The sequence below is a fragment of the Rhinolophus sinicus genome, linkage group LG05, assembly GCF_036562045.2.
Source record: "Rhinolophus sinicus isolate RSC01 linkage group LG05, ASM3656204v1, whole genome shotgun sequence".
NCBI classification, from domain to species: domain Eukaryota; kingdom Metazoa; phylum Chordata; class Mammalia; order Chiroptera; family Rhinolophidae; genus Rhinolophus; species Rhinolophus sinicus.
The window spans coordinates 89,234,612-89,258,298 of NC_133755.1; the positions used below are offsets into that span (position 1 = coordinate 89,234,612).

Here is a 23,687-nt window from a genome sequence, read left to right on the forward strand (position 1 = left end):
CACATCAGGTAGCCTGTGGAAAGTGCCGCTGTGTACTTATAAGCAAGTAACGTTTAGTACTGTTAGGAAAGCAGTTTTGACTCCTGAAAGGGCCCCAGGGGTCCCTGGACCACCCTTTAAGACACTGCTGGAAGGGATATGCATGCTAAGAGCCATTACCTTGATGAGCGTTCAGAAGGGATTCTCAAACAAGGGAATGGAATGAAAAAAGACGGAGAGGAGAACATTACAGACTATGTGTAGCCACGTTTCACAGGAAAGCCCCAACATTTTATCAGCATACTTGTTACTTTCAATGTTGCTTACTCTTTGTACGTTAGCATATTTCAACAGGAATGAATGGCTATTTGAAGAGCAAAGCCAATGTTTCTCTCTGACAAGACAGTCTCCGGAACAAAACCCACATACTCTGAGTCCTTCCAGTTCTTATATAAATGCCAGTTGTTAATGCACATTTACCTTTGAGACCATCATTTATAAGTGACATTCTATTTATAAGACCCACAAGTCACCTTTGTCCTGCCTTTTCTTCTCTTGCACAACTTTCTGCTGACTGTCATTCAAATGTTATTTAACAGGACAAAAGAACAATTTCCAATGACCAATCAGTTCCAGACTGCTGCACAGTCAATCTTTCTGTCTGCAGGTTTCTATGAATAGCAGCCAAACTGTAATCTACAAATCAACTCACTCTAATCCCTTCTAAACATGTATTTGGTTCAGGTGATTTCTATCTACTACAAATGATTTGTAATGAAGTAAAACAGTGGTGTTTATTTAAATATGATCAAGAAAAATAAATATTTACAAATAATCATCTCACATCATTTTTTCCCATACTTAAGTAGATACATGAGTTCAAATTTTCCTTTCCACAGGCAAGGAAAAATAGATTAGCTATGGTGACTTTTTCAGGAGATATTGGCTTTCTTGCTTTATTTAAATTCACACCCACCTTAGCAAACCTTCAAAGGGTTTGTTATGTAACTAGGCCAGCACCGCCCTGGTCAAAAGCACAGGCTCTGGAGTAGAGGAGCTACCGATAGGTCTAAATCTTTGCAATGTGACTTTGGGCAAGTTATTCAATTCGTGCCTCACTTTCCCCAGCTTTTAAAACGAAGACCATAATAGTATTTGCTTCATAAGTGGGTGACAGGATTAAATGAGATAATGAATAAATGAGTAAAGCACTTTAAACACATAATAAATATTCAGTAAATATTAACTTGTTTTTATATATTAAACTAAAATAGTCACAGCAGACAGAATAGTGCATAATAATCTAAGAGAGTCTCAGAACAATACAGGAGGAAAAAATATTAAAAAGAGATGACAGTTTTAGTGACCTTCCTTGATAAAATAGGTAACTGTCTGCACCACCTAAGCAAGTGCTGACAAGCCATGGAAAAGATATTTAAGACATTTTCAAAACGATCATGATTCTGTAAAACAAGAAAAAAAGAAACTCAAAAGACCTGTCCTTCAAAATAGACTGAAGGAATTTTATCAGAAAATTTGACATTGCTATCTAGAAACAAGAGACTTGGAATCCAGTTTTGGCAAGGATACTTTTACGGGCAGGATGAAACTGTCATAGCCCGAAGATATTTGTTTATTCATACATACCTGTAAGTACCATATACACCATAAGATATGCAGTAAGAATTGAAGGTGTATAACTTTATTCTCACACATAGTCTCTAACAGCATCGCTGAGAGAAACAAAGCTAAAAGCCGTAAGAAAACTTTCATGAAAAAATTTAAAAATCCTTGTCACCAGGAGTAACCTTACCCAAGAAGGTTTAATTCTTGGAGTATATCAGGAAAAGATTCATCTGTGGAGAGCTGGTCCATAAAAATGTTAATTGGGATACATATGAGAATTATAGCTAACATTTCCTAAACACTTATGTTCCAGGCATGATTCCAAGTTTTCCATATGGATTAACTAACTAATCCTTAACATGGTTATGATATAGGCAGGCATTTTATTGTTCCCACCTTATACTCAAGGAATTGAGGCACAGAGAAATGAACTTGCCCAAATGTCAAGTTAACAGTGGCTAGTCAAAAACTGTTTGTTTCCTAAGCCCAAGTTTTTAAACACTAGGCAAAGAAGATGGTTGCACAAATACGTATCATACACTTATAGTCTGGAAGGGGCTAAGATTCAGGCAAAGGGCTTTGGTTATCTATGTTTAAATTTTTGACAATGAGAATGCAGGGACTTGTGTAATTAAAAAATTTTGTATCTCATAAATTTAGTGATGCCTTTTATTGGGCTTTTTGTGGAATTCTATTTCATTACCACCTGACACACAATCTGTACTTGCCTAATGAATGGGAATCCCCACATGAGCCTAACCTCACAGCAGCTGGCAGTATTTGAAAAGGAGTGATTAATACTGGCAGGGCATGACAGACCCATTCTCTATCCCACCACCAGTAAGCTTCAAGACCTATCCTAGACTTGTCTTAGTATGTTTGCTGGTCTCCATCTTTATCTTCAAATATGGCTGTGTCCCCTCTTAGCTTAAGTTAATTCATAGAACTGAAAAACTCACAACAGCGAAAAGGAAGATGGTGAAAGTTCAGAATGGAGAGAAGACAAAGACAGAGACTTATCACTCACCCTAATAGTATGCCAACCTCAGCTACCCATTACAGATTGGCCAGACATCATGTTATTATGAAAGTTTTCATTAATAACTTTGTATTATAGTTTTATTTCTTACCCATTAAACAAGTTTTTCTCCATCTTCTTCCATATTAGTCCACAGTCATTGATTATGTTTTCTCTTCTCTATTACCTATGGGGGAAAACAACCTGTAAGGTCAGGCAAATATATGACAAGAGAAAAGCAAATTCATGAATTTTACTTATAAATTCAAAACGAGGATCAGTGTGTTACAATGCAGTTTAAGGAACTCCCCACAAGTACTCAAAATTAATGCAAAAGAGTGAAAAAAGTTGTGATTTTTTTTTTTTAGCTAAGAGTAATGATAGATTCAGTCTCTTATCAATAGACTGATCCATAAATGGAAGTATGAAAGGTTTCCGTCCTGAAAAATACACTTCTGCATTTACTTCAGGTTTTAAAGATTATACATGGTCTTTGCATATAACCCCAAAATGTCAGAAAGACAAAAACAAACTCATGGTAACAAAAATACTTGATTATCAAAAGCTAAAATTATTTTTGTGTAAGTAAAATATATAGTAATGACAGATGCCATGAGGGACGCCTCTGTGTTAGGTGGGTTCATACCTTTTAGGTAAGCAGCATGCTTCTAGAAAAGCAGCATACATTCTATTCACAGGGCACTATAGTAGTCAAAGCTATCTAGAGTGTATGATTTGGACAAATTACATGTATAAATCATTCCTCAGGAGACTTTATTCAGGAAGCAGGACTCAATAAGCTTGAGATTAGTATAGTGTCAGCACCATGTAACAAAATGAAAAATCCTCTATTTTGTCACCCTAATAACACAAGAATTTCTCTTAGAAGGAACTTTGTGAAAATACGTTCCCTGGGTATGAGTCACCCACCTCTCATGTCCAGTCCCTTGGGGTGGATGGATCCCTACCGACTGGCTGTCAAGATCCCAGAATGGTTGTCAAAAGAGGGAAATTGCTGTTTTTAGACAAGGAAAAGGATTTATTTTATCTCTGAAAGGAACAGAGAGTAGAAGGATGAGGAGAGGGAGGGAAACTGAGGAGTATAATGGAGCAAAGCTAGAATGAGGTGGGGGTGAACTTCTCAGGTCAAGGGAAGTGTGAAAACGTTTTGAGAAGGGGGATGCCTTCCCAGGGAAGTCACATTAATGCAACGTGAGGCTCGCTCCACCTCTACTTTGCGTCTTGTCTTCAGTGAGCTGTGCTACACCCACAAACGCCCTGTGTGGATTAGGGCCTTTTTGAAAATCAGAGGAGCCAAGTTTCACATTGAGTGCACCCCAGTGCACATCAGTGGTTCAAGGAAAGAAAATAGGGGCCTAGGAGGCGGAATTGACTGCTACAAGATAAAACCCAGGAAATGCACTAAGATTTTAAGGAAGAGCTTACAACTTCCACACCTTCTAGGTTGGGTGTCTGAGGATGCTTAGCAGACATTCTGAGGATGGGGACTTTTACACCCATTAAATCTCTCTCTTTCCTATCCAAAGAACCCTACTTTCACTATAAGAACATCAAAAGACTAAAAGTTAATTTAACTACATTTAAATCCAAGTTATTTGAATTAATTCGGGATGCTCCCTAAAAGCTGACCACAGTAGTCAATTCTATATGAAACAGCACCTAGTGTGTAACTCCTTGGAGTGTAGGCTTAAAAGCCCTAGGACACAGCTATTAATTTGAAGGGTAATGACTTCAAAATTGTGACGGTGATCTTCACAACTGGGAAACTACCATACGTCAGCTTAATGCTGAGAACTATTAATAAGACTGCACACATTCAAATATTTTCCATCTAGGTCCCACTTACTTTTAAACTATTGTAATATGCTTTTCAATGGGGGGGGGTGTGTGTGAAATTACAGATATTTAAAAATCACTACAGTGGAACAAACTGAAAATGTGGATGCCATCCCTTTAAATGGTCATTAGCATAAGGTCCCCAACAAGCACACTCAAGCTTATCTGTTAGTGAAACTTGCCGAACTCTCAGGCTTTCTGGTGTCACACAAGCCACGAGTAGACCAGCTATCATCCCGGTATCCACTTACTAACACAAGACCTTATGCGAGTCACTTAACTTCTCTGAGCCTGTTTTCTCATCTGCTTCACAGCACTGGTGTAAAAATTAAATGAAAATACGGGGAGAAGGCTAGGATACTGCCTGGCACATAGCTGATGACCCTTTATATTTCTACCTTTAGTTTAGAGCAATTTTCGGGGCTTGAGAAGGAGAAAAGCCATTCATGAAAACGTTACTCAACTTACTTTTATTCTGCTAAATAATAACAGTAGTGACCATGACGGTGATGATAGCTGTTGATAACACTTACATAGCTTTTAATGTGTGCCAGACACTCATCTAGGCACTTTGACATACATTAACTCATCCAGTCCTCACAAATGAGGTATTATCTTTATTCCCATTTCACAGATATTGAAACTGAGGAACAAATAGGTTCCATAGTTAATAAGTGGCAGAACTAGGATTCAAACCTAGGTTTCTGCTCTTAAGAAATACTAGCACCAAGGACTACCATGTTTCCCCGAAAATAAGACCTAGCCGGACAATAAGCTTTCATGTGTCTTTTAGAGCAAAAATTAACCTAAGACCTGGTCTTATTTTACTATAATATAAGACCAGGACTTTAACATAATATAATACAACATAATAAATATAATAATGTAATACCAGGTCTTAATTAATTTTTGATCCAAATGACACATTAGAGCCAATTGTCCGTCTAGGTCTTATTTTCGGAGAAACACGGTAATATCAAGTTGACAGTAGCAATGCCCTTTCTTTAAGATTCTCTAATATTAATGTAGTTAGATAGGAAATGTTCAGATGGCTTACCAAGTAGAACAGATCCACATTTTAGATAATTAAGATTATCCAAAAAATATATTTTAAAAAAAGTTCATGTTTAAAATCATTTAAATGTTATACTATAGCTCAAGAATATCATATACAGCTAGCTAGCTAGATATAGATAGATATTATATTATTAAAAATCTAAAAAGTTGACCAAGAGAATTTTAATGAATTCAAATCAGAAAAAATATTAATCAAGATTATACCTTTTTCAGCCAGGTCCATCGTGTGGCACATTCCAGAATACAAACATTTGCTATCCTATGTTATATCTTATCTGTAACTACCTTCCCCTGTAGGCTCCTGGAGAATGGCAATAGCCTCTCGTCTTATTGTAAACATCAATGACGTTTACAAAAGTACCTAGTCCTTTCTAGGTACTCGGTACACATTGATGAAAGAGTGAAGATGCTGGATATGAAACAAAGTAAAATAAATTCAAGTCCACCTGTCATTTCCATTCATAATCTGAGACACTAACACTCCCACCACCCATTCACTCCACACTTTTACCACCAGTAAGGCCTTGCTGGGTTTGTGTTTTCTTGACCCAGTCACATTTTTTGGCCTAATTCAACCTATACGCTCGTATAGTAAAATGACTTATGACCAAGAGTCTTAAACATACAATAAATGAGAAGATTCCTGCACGACTGCATGCAACACACGATCATGGCACTTTATGGTTTTCGGAATTCTTCCACACAGCCCTCTCAGGTGCCTCACGCAGCCCTGGGAGTACACACGGCAGGTGTGACCACCTGGGAAGCTACACCTAATGCTGATGGCTTTGGAGTAGAAACATATTCTCATTGTCACGGCCAAAGAACCGATAGTGCAGAACCGGAGTTAGATGCTTTCTCTGCAATTCAGTAGAAAGTCTACAAAATGACATATTTTTAATTCAGTGTTGTATGTAGTTTTTTAAATCATAAATGATCAGTCGTATCTAATTAAAGTAAACACAGGCCAAAAGCCTTGGAAGATACAAAGGCAGAGGAAACCCCCACAACTAAATAAAGGAAAAATTCTACATGCATCCACAACTAAATAAAGAAACCTCACGAAAAATTTTAAGACAATTAAATGTCTTTTGGCTACTGAATTTGGAAGGCTGACACAGACTGGTGGGAAGAGAGCTAGAGTAGGTATGAGGAGACCTGTAGGTCTGTCCGTACTCAGCCACTTGAAAGACCCACTCAAATTCAAAACTTTAAAATTGTGTATGTATCACCCAGAGTAAATAATAATGCGAAAGGAAATGTAACATTTTACAATTCAGTGCACAGCACGGACAGCGCAAACAAAGGCTCCGGATCTGCTGACTTTACTGTTCTAAGAGTAAATTATTAGTTTGCCATGGATTTTACCCATTAATGGTTCTGAATAATAATTTAAGTTCAAATTCAGGACCTCTATACAGAAATCGCAAAACAGACAGATTGAAGATTTTCTGTGAAGCACAAAGGGTGCTAGGACTGCACTGACCCCCTCTGACTGTGGTGCAGAATAATCTAAGTGGCAAAATCTAAGTTCACTTGCCAAATGAATTGATTTCTTATCAGCTGTCTATTAAAATGCTTCTTCACCATTAAGCAGAAATGTGGCCCATGGCTTCAGGAAGCTGTTACACAGTATACATGGAATGACAACCTAGACTGTGAGCTTCCTGAGGACAAAGATTGTTTCTTACTTATTTTTGTGTCCCATTGTCTTAATATATGTTGTTTGAATGGATCACTGATAGAGGACCCTCTTTTAAATTTATCGCAAATTTTACTTATCAGGTGATATGCTTTCAAACATTTATTTTCAATTAAAAACTTCACATGACACTATTGCAAATTGTAATTTTATCATCTCTCCACATGTACCTTTTTGTTCTTAGAGTGAAACATTTCCCCATTGTCTTAGCCTTCTTAAATAAAAAAAATTTGGGATCAATGATGTATAAGAGATCCAGAGTCTCAGACCAAAAGATGGTCAAGCCCCACATTAGAAATTTTCTTCCCTAAATGTCTGTGTAATAGTTAGGATCCAAAAGGCTTTCACAACCTACCTGCCTTGTTGGTTGACTTCCACATCCAACAGGATACACCACAGTTGCCATTTCATCACTGTACTCAAATCTAATCCTGCTTTTGGTACCCCCCACGTAGAATATTAATTGGTAGAGTTCAGTCTGCCAATATACATTGAAACCATTTTTAAAACATTAACTCTATCGTTACCAAGCACACACTTATCAACTCTACACAACAATTTTGTCAGCAGAGTGGCAATTTTAATGGGAAGGCACATTTATGAACATTTATTTTACTCCTACTAGATACCATGTTGTGTGAGGTGTTTTCATATATATTTGCTCAGTCAGTTCTCACAATGAGGTAGGTGTCAGCGGCATTTTACAAATGAAGAATGGATACTCAAATTGGTTATTAAATGACTAGCCCAGAATCACACAGCAAGAAAACAGCAGCACCTAGACCCAAGGTCATTGCCTTGAATCCCTGCATCAGTGGCAAAAAAACATGAGGTTTGTTTTAGTCAAGTTTTGTGGCACAATAAAACTTCGCTGGCATTTAGCAATATCCCAAAGCACTTTACATGACTTTTTTTTAGAAGTTACTAAGCTGTAAATCTACACTCCTTTTAAAGAAACAGTTTCTAATTTAAAAAATTTAAACATAAAGACTTGTCATTACAGTCGTTTTCAGAGAAAACACTGCAAAGGAAACAATTCACTAAATATAGAGTCAATAACTTTTATAAAGGAATTATCTCTTGTAGATTATATCTAAACAAGTATCAAAAATTACTTGTGTCTTACAAACAAAAAAATATTTTCAATATGTATTTTGAAATATTGTATTAGAAAAATGCTTCCTATACCCACAGACCTTTAAAAAATTAAAGTCAACCTAACCTAAATATCACTTTATACAACACTACAAATATAAGTGATATTGTCGGTTTTCACTAAAAATTTCCATTAAACAACTAATATTTATGAAACAAACATTTTAGAAGGGCTCTGAAATGGACAATCGTAAAGATATAATAAGGTCTCAATAAATTGATGGACTATATATCTGTGCCAAGCAATGAGAAGTTAGGAGTGTTTGGATAAGTTTTAAAACCTGTAGAACTTTCCAACTAAATTGTTTCTAACAGAAACAACATAGAGCTTGATGGCTACATTGTTACCTCATTAGAGTATTCAAAGATACAAAGTAAATGCAGATCTTAAAATATAAAGTTGTATCAAATTATGAAGCAATACCCTAATTAGGTGTAGTTAAGAGAGCAAGTTCAGGAGCCAGTCTGGCTGCATTAGAATCCCAGTGGGACCAAATTTTTAGCTCATACCTCAGTTTCCTCACCTATCTCATACAATCGTTGGAGAGTTAGGATGTGTAAAGTGCTCAGAAGAATAAATGGCATGGAGTAAGTGCTCAGTAAATGTTACTATTTTTCTAGTATTACCTTGTGTAAAAAATAAAATACGTATTGGCCAGAATGTGGAGAAAAGGGAACCCTTACATAATGTTGGTTGGAATGTCCGAGATCAGACAATTAAGTTCGCGAACTTAGTGCTACACACCTCACTGCTGAATATCACTAGAGTCACCTTTCTAAGCACTCCCCTTGGGAAGCTACATGACGACGCCAGTGCCTAGTCGACCCTTCAAAGCAATTTTGGAACTTTTTCTGGAATGGTTATCAGAGCTGTCATCATATTACCCTTGATGTCCTGAATGTCATCAAAATGTCTTCCTTTCAATATTTCCTTTATCTTCGGGTAAAGAAAGAACTCATTGGGGGCCAGATCAGGTGAGTAGGGAGGGTGTTCCAATACAGTTATTTGTTTACTGGCTAACAACTCCCTCACAGACAGTGCCGGGTGAGCTGGTGCATTGTCGTGATGCAAGAGCCATGAATTGTTGGCGAAAAGTTCAGGTCGTCTAACATTTTCATGCAGCCTTTTCAGCACTTCCAAATAGTCAACTTGGTTAACTGTTTGTCCAGTTGGTACACATTCATAATGAATAATCCCTCTGATATCAAAAACGGTTAGCAACAGCGTTGCAACAAGTTCACGAACTTAATTGTCCGACCTTGTAGGTACCTCTAAAAAGATGCTAGTTCTACAGAGGAACCCAGTGCCTCAGTCAGAAAAGGCAGTCCAGAAATATGTGTGTAAGTGATTTTATTCAACAGGATAAAGCAGAATGATTTCTGCCCCAAGGATTTTACATATAAATGAAAATCACCACAGAATTCTATGTCAACAAAGAATTCAGTGGTGTCCTGGGGCAAACTGTACAAGATACAAACTATAGGAGGAAAGGAGAAATAAGACAAAAGGTTTGTGTAATATGGGGTAAAATGCAGGAAAGGAACTTGGAAGAATTGAGAACTGTGAATTGAAAAATTGGTGAAGAAAACATTCTAGGACTTTTCCAAAGAAACCTGTTGACATTTTTACAACACCTGCTTCCCCTTTCCACATTATTTAAAAATTTTAACAGGCATACTAATAATTGTTTTAAATAATTTTACCAGCCATAATTATATTCAGGAAAGAGTTTCTACCCTCTCCCAGAGAACTTTTGGAATCCACTGAAAAGGGAAACTTAGAAGGAAAAAAAGAAGTTTTTTAAATGCTCAGTATGAATTCTTCAAAACAGAAACATCTTTAAATAGTAAGACACAAATTTTCTCAAGTTTTAAAGTTCACCAAAATAAACCTAGACCCCAAATATTTACAGGAAGGAAAACATTTTTTAAAAATTCCATGACTGTAATCTAAAACCTACACTAAATTAACCGGTCATTTGGGTGACATAAGCGATGAGTAGAGCTCCTATTTCTAGTTACTTTAATGAGACTAGAACCACACGCTGGTAAGGAAAAAAACACTGAAGAGACTCAGTTGTAGTTCTAGCTAGATGAGGGAGGAAGTAAGCTGCTTCTGCTCTCTGGGTCTCAATTGCCACATCTGTAAAAGAAACATTTAAGTAACTAATGACTTAAATGTCTGTTATCCTACCTGTAAACTTCCCAAAGTCACTTTTTTTTTTTTTTAATGGGGGAATATTGGAGAACAGTGTATTTCTCCAGGGCCCATCAGCTCCAAATCGTTGTCTTTCAATCTAGTTGTGGAGGGCGCAGCTCAGCTCCAAGTCCAGTAGCCATTTTCAATCTTTAGTTGCAGGGGGCGCAACCCACCATCCCATGCGGGAATTGAACCCGCAACCTTGTTATTAAGAGCTTGTGCTCTAACCCCTTCTGGAAATTCAGTGGCAGCTCATTGTCTTCAATCTAGTTGTGGAGCAGCTCACTGGTCCATGTGGGAATCGAACTGGCAACCCTGCTGTTCAGAGCTCACGCTCTAACCAACTGAGCCATCTGGCCGCCCCCTGAAGTCATTCTCTTAAAGCAAACTATATGTTAGGCATTAATCCATGAGAGTAGCAAAAACCAAATGAATTTATGTCCCATATAATTTTGCTAAATTTTGCAATTGCTATAAGCCATCTGCCTATTAGGTCTTGTGTTGAAACGGCATCAAAGAAACAAGCTTGAATTTTCCATGAAACATGATGCACTGAACACCTGCATTAACCTCTGCTCTCCCCACAACTCCACTAAAATGACATTAAAAACATAAAATCAACAAGGACAATGAACAGGAAACAACCACGACAAAGCTGGATGCTGAAAAGCAAATGGATACATTTTTGGATTTAGCAGAGCAAAGCAAGCAGAAGCTAAGAGCATGTTAAGGGGAAGCCCAAAGCAAAATGAATTGTGGTGAAATACACCAGAAAAGCTCAGAACACCTCTACAGTGGCGATAGCAGGCAGGGCTGTACAAAGGGTGAAAAACCTACCCCAAGATTCCCACCCTAACTCCAAGTAGCCACCGGTCAGAGGGTAGGATGTTTGCTTTCTGAAAACTAGAGAGACTCTACTTAGGCACAACTAGGGGCAGCCTGATCAGCATAAAAGCATGGGGATTAACAGAAAGCTGATATCCTGAAAGGTAAATATCCCCAGCTCTTCTCCTACTCAGCTCCCCAAATGTTTCAGCCAGGTGTGTAAGCCAGTGATTGAAGCATTCTCTCTGGGGAAGAACCTGGGCAAGAGAAAAACACCTACAAATACTGACTGCTAGAAATGAACCCTCAAAAAAAACAAACAAACAAAACAAACAAACAAACAAACAAAAAACTGGGTCCCTGGCTAATCACCTTATAATGAAGACCACAGTTTACTTTTAGAAACCCCCACTCTGGCAAATTCAGCTTTCAGTGGCTCTTTCTGGAATATAAGTAAGATAGCCAATGCTATACATTGAAGGAAATTCCCTAAATGAAAGACCAAAACAAATGATCAAGTAAAGGTATTTTAAGGCAACAGAGATGGCGCAGGAGGCTGAAAAAATTTTTTAAAATTATACTTAATATACTCAGAGGAGAGCTATTTCATACATAAAACAAAAATAGAAAACTATTAAAAAGCAACATTCAGAGAAAAAAAACTCTTGAAAATTAAAACTAGGACAGCAGAAATATAAAACTCATTACAAGGGTTTGAAGATGAAGTTAAAGACACCTCCCAGAAAGTAGAACAAAGAGGCAAAAAGATGAGAAATAGAAAAGATGGGAAAATTAAAGGACTCATCAGTCCATAAATACCAAATACAAATAATAAGAGTTCCAGAGAGAAAAAAATTGGAAAACTAGGGACAAAGGAGAGAAGGCAGAGGTTGGTTACAATTTAAGAATTCAAGAAAATCCCCAGAACTGAAAAAAATCTATTTCCAAATTGCAAAGGCCCTCAGTCTGTCTAGCATAACAGATAAAACAAGGCCCACAGTGAGGCACATTATCATAAAATCTCAGAACACTGGGGACAAAGACAAGATCCTAAAAGTAACCAGGGAGAGGAAAAGAAAATAAAGAATCAGAACACCATCAGACTATGATTAGCAATAATAATAGAAACTAGAAATCAAGAGCAAATCATGTTAAACTCAGAGAGTAATACTCTCCAATCTAGAATTCTATACCCAGGGAAACTACAAATCAAGTATGAGAGAAAAATGAAGACATTTTCATACATGCAGATTCACAAACAAATTTACATCCCATGCACCTTTTTCTGAGGAACTTTCTGGAGGAACTGCTTGATTAAGGTATAAACAATAAAGGAGAAAGATATGGGGTCCAGGAAACAGGGGTCCCAACATAGGGAGGTGAAGGAAATACCTAGGATATGTGGGAAGGTAGATCCCAGGATGATGGCTGTGCAGGTCTAGAGAACAACCTGTATAGATTTTTAAAAACAGCAGGCTAAGCCCACTGTTTAGAAAAATGGCATTAAATACCAAAACAAACAGCTCAAAGAGTAGAAAAATGGACATACCTGGAGAGGCAGAATGTTGGGGAGGGGAAAAGCAGGTAGTATATTTTTTATACTATATACAGGTTAAGCATTGATATATATTACATTTTAGAAGATTCTCGAAAGGTTAAAATGTTTTAATATCACATCTAAAAATAAGATTTTCCAAGCAATATTTCTAAAGGGAAAAAACAAAACGAGAGGAAATATTTTTCAATGCAGAGCAATACCAAAGTATTTGGAAAACTCTAGCATAGAGTGTGACTTTGAAATTAAGAGCAGGAGAAAATATTTGCTGATAGATATTTACTCAAAAGTCATAAATAACCACAACACCAGCAAAAAAGAGAAAAATGAAAGAAATCATTTTAACACATTATAGTATTAATGGGAAAAGTTTATAGTTTATGGCTACATGAATCACGACACAACTTAAATTTCCTTTTTCACTTAGTCAAGCAGATGCTAAACCAAAGTCAACAAGAAAACTTGATTGCATCACACTTTAGTCAGAAATGAAAACACTTAAAAAACTGTATTGCTTCCTCAGGAAAGCACAAATTCTACGAATCTGTTGGAATAAGGACAAAAATATTTTGAGTCACTCACTCATCCTTTCCTGAGGAATGAACAAATAGTAGTGAGATTCATGTGCAAATCTGAAACTGCTGGGATCGCAATTAGGAAATATGCTTTTCTCTATCCCCAAATACTTTATAAGTTAAAACATCTATATTTTCTATTGCCCTTTCACAGAAAAACAGGGAGTATAATATGGTGTTTGTTTATCATATTTATATCTACTTGTAGTTAATGAGTGTTAAGGCCGTGCTTACTGATTAAGCATTGGGCTCTTCACGGACAGGCAAGCAGAAGTGTTGATTGATATTTACTCAGTTTTCTGACATCTAGGGAGACTGCAAACAGGGAAACAGCTGGATCTGATATATATATATACATATATATATATATGCGTTTTAAGAAAGGAAAAACCTGTATTAAAATTGTAACTCAATATACACCGATAACAAAAGATGACTACCAGTCACGTTTGACTTCTGCAACTACAAGAGGTGCTCAAAGTGGTTACCATCAGCATATTTGAATACAGTTTTTCCCTTTCTTTAAATGTGTATACATTTTTATAGCACCCTCTGTGTGTGTGTGCGTGCGTGTGTGTGTGTGTATATATATATATATATATATATATATATGGAAGTATCTCCTACTGATATTTGTCCAGGGGAGATTTTAAAAATCTAATGGGATGAAGCATTTTCCGACCAAATCTACTCTGGTAAAAAACACTTGCTCTCAATTTTTAGCATAAATGAAGACAATGAGAATAGATTAGCAAGGTGGTTTAATTGTAGTATACTTTATAGCTTTCAAGTTGCATGCTTAAAAATAATGTTTCATCATTTCTTGCAATCAGAAAGAAAACAATACTTTAAGCTTCTACTTAATGTCTGATATTCTTCCCTTTTTGAAGTTTGAGAAAATACATTAATATCTTACAAAACATAATGCATAACCAAAAGTTCCTCCAGCTTAAAAAAATAAAATAAAATCCTATGCTTATTGTTTCATGCTTATTTTACAAAAGGGAAACAGCTCACTAGGAGATGAAGAAATGCTCAAACTCACTAGTAATTAAAAAATATAAATTAAAATGAGACATTATTAAATTACAAAAATGAAAAATATGGACAATAGCAAGCAAGTGCTGGGGTAGTGGGGAATGCAATGCCTGTGGGGTGCAAACTGATACAACCATTCAGCAGCCTGACATACTTATGCCACAATGCCTCTCCTGAGTCTGTCTCCCAAAGAACTCCTCAGATACACGTCCACAATGGAAACGTACAAGACTGTTTATTGGTAGCATTGTTTACGGTCGCCTAGGATCCATCTCTATGGGAGTGGAAGCACACCACGGAATACTATGTGGCAGTTAGGACCAATTAGCCAAATGTACATCTAAAAACATACATAGGTCTTAAATTAGTGCTGAGTGAAAAAAGGAAAAACCAGAGCAAGACCTACAGCATTTTTACAGGAAAAATTCTAGAGCCAAATTCTACAAAAGTGTGGTATAATGAGCAATTTTGGAATTAAAGATACATACACAAAAAACATCACTACATATTTTACAAAGAGGCATACAGAATCAAGGACAGAGAGCAAACACATTAGGGAGCATGCTCGTGGGGTGGGAAAGGGCACCGGGCACGGGAACGGTGCTGAACAGAGAGCCTTTATACACCAGGGCAAGACTGTGGCCAAATCAGGGTATGAAGTCCACATTCACAACGTTTTTCATTCATGCATACATTAATTTATTCAATAAAAATTTATTGGACATCACTTGTGCCAAGTCCTGTGCTTAAATATAAATTTTTCTTGTTATTTCTGCTGAAGGGTTTAAAGAAAAAACCTCAAATAGATTGTTTTACGATACATTTTAACTGGAAGTAGAATGGAAAAATAATTTACATTAGAATATATACTATAAAATGAGAAATTCATCATTCTTAAAATAGATGAATTTAATTTTTTATAGTATAAAAATTTATGTTCATAATTTTTTTCATCATACATACTTTGAAGTTCTTTAAATGAGAAACTTAAAATGAAAAGTTGAAATACAAAAAGAACTCTAAAGCCCTCGAAAATTAGACTGTCACATCTCAGTCCACAGGTAAAATATCTTTTCTCATGGCTCTCAGTGGGGAAACAATTTACTTTCAGAGGAAAAATTTTTTCTACTTTTTGTGTTCTATGTAATTTCCCCCCAAAAGATGTATTTCAACTGCTCACTTCTCACCAGATTTCTGTTTTCTAAAAGGTTTCACAAGCCAACTGCTGGCTGCCAACGTAGGTGTCGTAGCTAATACGCTCATTTTACTGTACTGCTAACAAAAACTAACACATGCCGTGCAAAGTGATGTATCTATTCCAAACCCCACAGGCACAGAAAACGATGTCCCTCCCCCAAATTACCTGTTCCCCTCTTTTTTACAAACCCCAAATGTTAACTACCATACATGATAATATTGGTTAACAAAACCAATAGCAACTTGTAGGACATCGTATGTCTAAAATTGTAATCCTTCAGTATTTCAGATTTTGATACTACGTGTTAGTAGGTAGGAGGTTCAAAAGTGAAGAATGCGGAAGTTTGGGCCAACCACCATCACTACTGGAAAACCCAAGCTGCACGATCTATCAGTAGGGTCAGCCGAATCACCACGGCACATAATAAAAAGAAACTCATTAATTTATTCAGGCTTACACAAGATCATGTATTTTCATTCAATAATAATAGCTAACACTGAGCACTGACTATGTGTCAGTCACTGTTCTAAACATTTTATACACGTTAAGTCGTCCTCACAACAACCCAATGGACTAAATACTATTATTATCATCTCCATTTTATAAATTCTTTTCAAATCAAACACAGGCCTTTCTCAGTACCTTTAAAACCTCCACCAACTGGCCTCAACTTCTCCTCTATGCGCTCTTTCTGCCATTCTGGTCCTCACTTCTGACTCAAAAGCTTCTGACTGAGGTACATCACAGGAATGGAGCGGTTCTCTTCTCTGGCCACCCTCCTCTGTCTCACTTACTACTACAGAAGATTCCTACATGAAGATGTTCTCAGCTATAATCCCTTCCTCACACATATAGAGAGTAAAAAGTGGTTACCTCCTCCCCCAAAACAGAACACCTCAATGACAGCCCTTAATAGGTGACAAAAGTAGGAATATTCTCTACATATTGTTCTATAATGTGACTATTTAAAATAACTTAATGCGCATCTTTCTAGATCAGCAAATAGAGATCCCTTGCATTCTGAACAGCTTAGTGGTATTCCACCTCGTGTGAACTAATCATACATTATTTAGCCAGGCCCTGACAGATGGACTTCATTTTTTTGCTATAACAAACAATGATGTAAAGAAAAACTCTGTAATCACAGTTTTCATCCAACTGTATGACTATATCTACAGGACAAATTTCTAGAAGTGGAATTGTTGGGTCACAAGGTACGTACATTTTAAATTCCAACAGACATTGCTAAATTTACCTCAAGAAAACATACATTCTCACCAACAATGTGTGAAAGTTCCAACTTCCCCACACGTTCATACTCTACTATCATTAACTTGTCTAATCTTTCAATCTGATAGGTAAAAAGTGGGAATTATGGGGCCGGCCTGGTGGCTCGGGTGGTTGGAGCACCGTGCTCCTGACTCCAAGGGCTGCCACTTCGATTCCCACGTGGGCTGGTGGGCTCTCAACCAAAGGGTTGCTGGTTCGATTGCTCGACTCACACAAGGGACGGTGTGGGCTGCGCTCCCTGCTACTAAGATTGAACACGGCACCTTGAGCTGAGCTGCCACTGAGCTCCTGGATGGCTCAGTCGGTTGGAGCACGTCCTCTCAACCACAAGGTTGCCGGTTCGATTCCTCTACTCCCGCAAGGGATGGTGGGCTGTGCCCCCTGCAACGAGCAATGGCAACTGGACCTGGAGCTGAGCTGCGCCCTCCACAACTAAGAAGGAAAGGACAACAACTTGACTTGGAAAAAGTACTGGAAGTACACACTGTTCCCCAATAATAAAGTCCTGTTCCCCTTCCCCAATAAAATCTTTAAAAAAGAAGAAAGTAGTAATTATGGTTTTTTATTTATTTATTTAAATGACTACGATTACTGAATTTATAGGTTAAATAGATTTTAATTTATTATTAGTTGTAGGCTAAGCTGAATTGCCTATGGAGAAAAAAAATTCAAGAAGCAGGTTAACAGTATAACCGGGGAGACTGGTAATATTTAACCAATTGGCGGTTTTAGCATGGAGTAGACAATGAAGCCGACCACAAATAAGTTTGTTCTCTTCATTAAAGCACTTACCTTTCACCTGAAATGCACTGGTATCAGCACTTCAAGCTCTGCCATACATTTCAGAAATCTTTCTTTTAAAAGAGCATATTCAATTCCATAGTTGCGCATTCATTTCCTCACCTTTACTTACTCATAACACCCTTTGGTGTGATCAGTCCACTTTGATATTTTACTTTTTATATGTTGCTTATTAATCTGGCCTTTGACCTCTTTTAGATATTAAAGCAAAAGAGTATAATTAGCATCTAGCCATGAACTTCCAAAATAATCAAGACAATTGATATAGGTAGTTGTATTAGAACAGAGAAAAAGGGGTTAATGTGAGCAAAACACTAACACAGCCCCACATACTCTATAATGCTTAAGTAAATGAGATGTCCTCTGTTCATGAGAGCTGATTTACTGTCAGAGGCTAGATGTCTATGATGATAATGCTTTTAGCATTGAACGGAGTATTCACACATTTTCTTTCCGGATTTTCTTTGTGGCCATCTCCAGGCTACAATTTTTGTCAAGGGGACCCTAACCAATTCTAACAGGGACTTTGACCTTATTATCCTGATAAATTAGTATCCAACACTGCAAAATAAGTACCACAAATTATCTGGCATTCTAAAAAGGTTTTGGCTCAAAACTGATAAATCAGTAAACCCTTTTCTCTACCCTTCCTTTCATTCTCAATTAAATTTATGTTCCTCCCTAAACAAACTGATCCTTAAGACTTTAATCCAAAGTCAGAAGCGCTTGCTACTTTAATATGCACACAGGGCCTATCCAAGTAAGCACATGGCAGATACCACGCATCATCTTGCCCATGTCAGGGACTGAAGGAGATGGAGCAGGGGGCAGGAAAGAGCAGAACACTAACGTGACAAAGTGCTAATGCCTAGCTGTAAATTCTCTGGGTCACTCGCAGCTGCATTGTGAGAAAGCTGATGCAAAGCTAGGGCCTCTCCTTCCTCTGGAGGGATATGAGTGTCATAGGAAAAGCATCTTCCTAACTCACTAGCGGTAGCGCTGCCTCTCACCCCTCACATGACGTGCCCAGCAAGAGAAGGACTTCTGGGTTCTAAAGACAATGACGAGAAGCTCTGTGTTCTGATGACGGGAGGGAGCAGTGAAAACCAGCTTTCTGGGCTCTCAACTATGCTATACTGCCCTGCTAATCCTCCCCAAATCCCACACCGTTTGGGGTGGGGGTGGGGACAGAATAGAAAACAGGCCCAAATGGAATCAAGGACAGTCGCTCTGGATTACAGGAGGTCACAACATTCCTATTGAAATTTCTGGGGGGTGGGGGAGGAGGGGCGGCAGGGCAGGGGCAGGGTATATATAAAAATGTTTGTATGTTTCTAAAAACACAAAAACAAATGTGAGCCCCGATCCTTCTGAGGTGCTAACGAGCATCTGCCCCCAATCATGTGCCAGCCCAGGCTGCACGCAAGGCACCGAGGAGCAGGCATTTTCACACAGTGAGGCTGGAAGAGATGCTACCAGAGTGTAAATTACTAATTAGCTCAATAGAAGACAAAGAGAGAAAATACCTGTCACAGGATGCTGTTTACAACATGACACAGAATAAAAACAACCCTGAAAATTCCACAAGAGCACCTCACTTTTCAGACTTCTATTAACATGTAAATGAAAAGGGACAGTATTAGTCTTTAAAAACTGCCCATGCCTCAGAAACAATAATGCATGACTGAGAATGCTTTCCAAATAATTTGTAATTTTCTCATCCTTATGAAAGCAAAGTGTTTTTAATTATTACAAGAAGCTTTAATAAGGAGCTATATTTCATTACTTTGATGATCACTTAAAAAGGCGGGCGGGGGGAAGAAGCTCACATGTGCTGTATTTTACATTTATCAGAATACAGCTTCTAGTCCTTTCACTGAAATCAGACAGGCCTCTGCAGGTCACGCCTTTATCAAAAGGATAGGCTATCATTTTAAGAAAGATTGAGCATGAGCTGGAAGGTAGCAGTGGGGATGGGGTAGGTTAAATCTTCTTACAGGACAATTGAAATGGTTATAGGTTATTTTGGGGGAGGTCACAGAATGTTACAACATTTATATTCATTCCCTGACCTTAGGCAAACCTATTTGTATTCATTGCAACCAATGTTCTTCAGGCGCTGCACTTTGCACTCAGGTCTTTTCCAGCTCCTTAGAGGTACATGAGGCTTTTCAAAACATACATTTCATCTAAATATGTCCTAGTCACGATCCTCGACAGCCCTGTGGCTCCTGTCTTCACCTAACAATCACCCCTACATCTCAGGAGCCAGTGTATTCTGAGGACCCACTCATATGTGAGCACATCATGCCAGGTGCTGAGGAGGTCCCCAGCAGAGGGGACACTGCCAGACACAGTTTTTGCTGATGCAGAAGGGGCCTACAAACTCATCACTTACAGGTAAAAGAATGTTTTTCAGAACAGACTGAAGACAGCAAACCATAAAACCGCAAAATCCACTCTAAATCCAATCTTGAGATTCCTTTGCTTCACATGCTTGACTAAAATCAAACACATCAACTTGCTGATATACTCAGGACATTTTTCGCTTCTCTTTTTAAAATTAAGGCCTTCATAACCATTTATTTTTTAAAATTTACTTGTTTAAAAATACTCAAGTGAGACAACATGATAAAGCAAATGGGGCAAAATGAAACCTGGTGAATTTGTGTAAGGACGTATAGAAGTTTCGTGTACCATTTTTGCAACTTTTCTATAAGTTTGAAACATCGTAAAACAAAAACCAAAAGTCACCAAAAAAATAAAGTATTAACAACAGATGTTCTCTCATAGGGTTGTTGTGAGTTTTAATCAACTGCCATAGCTCACGCTGGGTACTTAGTAAACACTAATTATTAGTTTTTTCTTTAAAGAGTGGATCAATTGTAATAAATGAATGACTCTGGTGGGGGATGTTGATAATGGGGGAGGCTGTGCATATGTGGGGGCAGGGGGTACATGGGAAATCTCTGTATCTTCCTCTCAGTTTTGCTGTGAACCCCAAACTGCTCTAACCAAATAAAGTTTTAACTTAAAAAAAATGAGTGGATCACTTATTTAACCAAATTAAAGCATGTGCAAATGTACTTAGCATATTATTTACATAGGAAACAAAAACAAGGTAGTAAAAATTTACCAAGAGTCTGAAAAGTTATTGCTAATGGATATCTGAACTGAAATCTGAGTTCCATCTTTCCTCAATGGGCAAGAATCTCTCAACTGTAAACCTGTAGGGTACATAACAAGTCCTGGGTCATTTTCTAGCTATAAAGGTAGACAGGTAACCATTAACCTGCAATGCAGTTAGGCATTATTTTTTTATTGTTTTGCTTTATAAATACAATTTTATAATGAAAAAAAGCGTGTAAGAACTCTAATGTAATTTTTGCATTGGACATAACCCTTACGGTGTTTGTCTCATCTAGAAAGGGCCTGAGAAACAGTTAATAACAGAACCACAGAGGTAATTCAAGGACCAGCAAACAAGACCCCTTAAGGGATTAAAATAAACCAGCAATGGTGAGGGATGACTTCACAACAGTCGAGTAGAGGTACGTGAGTCAGAGCACAAACTGCCGGCAAAATGCCAAGGTTCGATTCCGATCCCCACCATTTGGTCGAATTCTCCCTTATGAACAACAAAAAAAGTACGTATCAGTTAGTACTTGACCCCCCCCAAAAAAAAAAAAACCCCAAGAATTATTTGTACTAAAAGATTATCAGCCATCTAACAAGTAGCTAAAGAAACGTCTGAGATCTCTTCCCAAAAGCGGCCTGAGGTGACCTCTGAAAATGGTTCGCTATTCGCTTGACCCAGAGAACCCCACAAAATCATGTAAATCGAGAGGTGCAAATCTATGGGTTGATTTTAAGTACACTCGTGAAAGTGCCCAGGCCATCAAAGGTCTGCATCTCCGAAAAGCCACCAAGTATTTAAAGGACGTCACGTCACAAATGCCATGTGTGCCATTCCGTCGTTACAATGGTGGAGTTGGGAGGTGTGCCCAGGCCAGACAGTGGGGTTGGACGCAGGGTCAGTGGCGCAAAAAGACTGCAGCATTTTTACTGCACATGCTTAAAAATGCAGAGAGGAATGCTGCACTTAAGGATTTACACGTAGACTCTCCGGTCATTGAGCACAGCCAGGTGAATGAAGCTCCCAAGATGCAGCGCGGAACTTACAGAGCTCACGGGTGGATTAACCCACACTGAGCTCCCCCTGCCACATTGAGATGATGATTCTCCCTGAAAAAGAACAAATTGTTCCTAAAGCAGAAGGGGAGGTTGCTTAGAAGAAAAAGATCTCCCAGAAGAAACAAGAAACAAAAACTTACGGCCCCAGAGTAAATTCAGTATCAAATAAATGCTAATAAAAGTAAAAGCAGAAGAAAAAAAAAAGAAACATCTGAATAGAACCTTGAGCAAATAACTAAATCTGAAGGAGCCTCTATTTTTTCACACGTAAAATGGGAAGAGTAATAGTGCCAACCTCACGGGACTGCTGTGAGGAGTAAATGGGTTACAATATGCAAAGGGCTTACAACTGTGTCTCGCACAAAAGCACTATACATGGTAGCTACTATTATTAAGTTTACGAAGAACTAGAGTCTTCTTAATACTATAGTAATCAGGTAATTTTACTCAAAAATTGAGAATGGGGCAAGAGAGAATAAATACAAATATAGATTAAGTGTGTGCTGGTTAGACAGAAAACAGACTCCCCTTATAGAGAAAATAATTAAATGCTGGAAGATTATCTTCAAAGGTTGCCACATTACCTCTGAAGATTTACGAAAACAGGATAAATTCTTATCTACCTGGGACGATTTAAGTGGGATATTGACTGAAGTTGCAGGATAAAGGACTAGAGGTCCTTTCAAGGTTTCTTCCCATCCAAAGAATCTACGATTAACCAGAAAAACATTTAATTATGTACAACCTACCTATTTAAATCTGAAAATATAAACTTAAAAGTGCTTTGCTTAGCAAATAAGAATGGGTGATTTAGCAGCAAGAAGCAATTTTGTATGGCAGCACACACAAACAAAAGGCAGGACCCAAACAGATTGCCTTGGTTGATCTTATAGTTTATATTGTCTTCTTCATCAATATCAAATGAGTCTAAAATAATTCATATAAAGATACCAAGTATAAAACAATTACATTCTTAAAATGGCAATACCACACACAGAGTACAACCTCATAGCAGAGGCAGCCCAAATACATCTGTAAAGGAAGGGAATATGCACACACCTCTCAAAGAAACAGACACCTCATACCAAAGTCACTCTTCAGCTTGAAAGTTAACGTTTCAGACTAATCCTCTTGAAACTTAGCAGCAAAAAATAGGAATTTTAAAAAATCCTGTTAAAATGCTAAAGCAAACTAGTCACCTCGAATACCTACTTAACAGAATCCAGAACACACGAACACAGCCACTGAATTCAGAAAGATTCAAGATTCTAAATTATTCACATATATTAATAACCAAGGTTTCTGATATCCACAAATCAAAATGGAATCTTTGCTAATTATTACAAGTGTCTTCAACCTCATCTTTGATACAAACATCCAGAAAACAATCCAAAATTTACAGAACTTTGAAAAAAAAGCATCTCTGTGTATCTGAATGTACAAGAACAGTTTACATTTTTCCCTACGTGAATTATGTTATCCGTTGGCACCATCAAATGCAAAGTAATAACTGTTTCACATTCTTAGCTAAATGTAAAAGCTTCAGAATAAAAATCATCAAAACAAAATACTCAGTACGAATAACCTAAATTTTGTC

At 37.6% G+C, this 23,687-nt stretch overlaps 1 protein-coding gene across 3 annotated transcripts in view; it reads right to left on the reverse strand.

Annotated features, from left to right (window-relative positions):
- The window catches only part of USP49 (ubiquitin specific peptidase 49), a 73,454-nt gene that overhangs the window by 47,814 nt on the left and 1,953 nt on the right, over positions 1-23,687 (reverse strand). For all 3 annotated transcript variants that reach the window (XM_019738400.2, XM_074332909.1, XM_074332908.1), the window contains exon 2: positions 2,736-2,810. The gene's annotated coding sequence lies outside the window, so the exon portion shown is untranslated. The remainder of the gene's footprint in view (positions 1-2,735; positions 2,811-23,687) is intronic.